The sequence below is a fragment of the Scylla paramamosain genome, chromosome 39, assembly GCF_035594125.1.
Source record: "Scylla paramamosain isolate STU-SP2022 chromosome 39, ASM3559412v1, whole genome shotgun sequence".
NCBI classification, from domain to species: domain Eukaryota; kingdom Metazoa; phylum Arthropoda; class Malacostraca; order Decapoda; family Portunidae; genus Scylla; species Scylla paramamosain.
This window is the reverse complement of record NC_087189.1, coordinates 6252501-6255000: the sequence shown is the minus strand read 5'-3', so window position 1 is coordinate 6255000 and position 2500 is coordinate 6252501. Positions and strand designations below refer to the sequence as shown.

General features: G+C 35.0%; 1 long non-coding RNA gene across 1 annotated transcript in view; it reads left to right on the top strand.

The window, feature by feature from the left end:
* The window catches only part of LOC135092350 (uncharacterized), a 3950-nt gene extending 2688 nt beyond the window's left edge, over positions 1-1262 (top strand). The window contains exon 2 of the long non-coding RNA XR_010262821.1: positions 1-1262. This exon is cut by the window's left edge and continues 1304 nt beyond it. This is a non-coding gene — a long non-coding RNA (uncharacterized LOC135092350).
* The last annotated feature ends 1238 nt before the right edge of the window (positions 1263-2500 follow it).

Sequence of the window (2500 nt, the reverse complement as noted above, 5' to 3'; positions counted from 1 at the left end):
AACAACTCACAGCACCAGAAGCAATGAGTTTTTGTAAGCATCGACAAGAAAGGAGGAAAAAAGAATTAAAAGAACACAGTCAGCAATTTAAGACATAATAATATAAGATAATAAGGAAAGCTGCAAGAAGCCATCAGGCCTCCACGTGGCAGTCCCTGTGTGAAACATACCTATCTATTTCCAACATTCCTAACTATTTCTATTATTTCTAGCCAGTGTAATACTTAGAGAGCTGCAGGGCACGAAAAATGTCTCAGAGTGGTTAGTAATTAGATAAAACACACCAAATGGCAAGGAAAGTGGTTGATTCTTAAACTCGAATTATTTATTTATTTATTTATTTTGTTTGCTTATGAAATGTGTTAATAGTACGAGATATGCATGTGTGTGTATACATGACTTTTTCTGTTTTCTTCAGAGCTCACAAAACAAATTTTAAGTATATTGCCATGTTACAATAGAATATTTATTTGTGTTACTATATTACTATTTTTATTATTATTATTATTATTATTATTATTATTATTATTATTATTATTATTATTATTATTATTATTATTATTATTATTGCTATTATTACTATTATTATTATTTCTACTCCTGTTATTATTATAAAGGATAACCCACAGCAGAAGAAGGGACAAGAACGGGCATTTAGTTGATGCGTTAACGTTTTTCTTTGTAATCCGAATCATCCTTCGATAATCGATTACGAATGTATTGTAATCACTTTCTAATACTTCGTTGTGTTGAGTCTTGTTGTCAGCATTTTTGGCCACTTTATATTTCGTTACTGCTTTTGTTTTGTTTTATATATTTATTTTCAAGTGTTTTTTTTTCTTTTTGATGGGCACGCGAGGGGCTAAAACACTTATCTGTATTTGGTGTTGGTAGCAGTAGTAGTAGTAGTAGTAGTAGTAGTAGTAGTAGTAGTAGTAGTAGTAGTAGTAGTAGTAGTAGTTAGTAAATAAGTAAGTAAGAAGGCAAGTAAGCAAGTACATAAATGAAGAAGAAGAAGAAGAAGAAGAAGAAGAAGAAGAAAGAAGAAAAAGACGAAGAAGAAAAAGAAGAAAGAAGAAAAAGACGAAGAAGAAGAAGAAGAAGAAGAAGAAGAAGAAGAAGAAGAAGAAGAAGAAGAAGAAGAAGAAGAAGAAGAAGAAGAAACAATACGAACAAGAACAACAAAAACAACAACAAAACGCAAATAAAAAAACAACAACAACAACAACGTCAACAACAACAACAACAACAACAACAACAACAACGAAAACAACAACTGCTCCTCCGAATTTGCTAACTGCATGCCTCCCGTCCTTGCCGTGATCTCGTTGCACAAAACTGTTTATTCTGCTCTCATCCCTAATCCGTCCACCTCACTAATGCAACAATTAATCAGTATTGTAATTGTTTATTTCCCTGTACTAATAAACTCTGAAACTCTACTACTATTTCTATATTTTTCCATCCCTATGACTTGAAATGTTTAAGACAGAATAACAAAAACACCTAAGAAAATACAGAATTGGACTTTTCTCTCAGTTCCTCTTCGCCCATTCCTCTTCATGGGAACACCATTTTCAGGAGGGTTTTTAAAATTTTGTTTCGTTTGCTATTTATTTTCATTTCACTCTTAGCCGCTCTCTTTAGTACACAAGAACATCAACAACAAAAACAACAACAACAACAACAACAACAACAACAACAACAACAACAACAACAACAACAACAACAACAACAACAACAACAACAAAAACTACTACTACTACTACTACTACTACTACTACTACTACTATTACTATTACTACTTCTACTGACTACTAACTACTACTATTAAAGAACCGCAAATTGCTTTCAAGTTCACTTTGTTTTTCCATGTATTCCTGAGTTCCTGTGTGCGTGTGTGTATGTGTGTCTGTGTGTGTGTGTGTGTGTGTGTGTGTGTGTGTGTGTGTGTGTGTGTGTGTGTGTGTGTGTGTGTGTGTGTGTGTGTGTGTGTGTGTGTGTGTGTGTGTGTGTGTGTGTGTGTGTGTGTATGTACTCTCCATGTACACCAGCTATTTATTAAGTCCAAGGTTGTTTACTTTGGATGGCGCGACGGCGGACACACACACACACACACACACACACACACACACACACACACACACACACACACACACACACACACACACACACACACATAAGAACATAAGAACATAAGAACATAAGAAATAAGGGAAGCTGCAAGAAGCGACCAGGCTTTACACGTGGCAGTCCCTGTATGAAACACTCCTACCTATTTCCACCTATCATCCCCATCCATAAACTTGTCTAATCTTCTCTTAAAGCTCTCTAGTGTCCTAGCACTAACTACATGATTACTGAGTCCGTTCCACTCATCTACCACTCTATTCGAGAACCAATTTTTTCCTATCTCCTTCCTAAACCTAAATTTTTCAAGCTTGAACCCGTTATTTCTTGTTCTACCCTGGTTGCTGATCCTAAGAATTTTGCTTACATC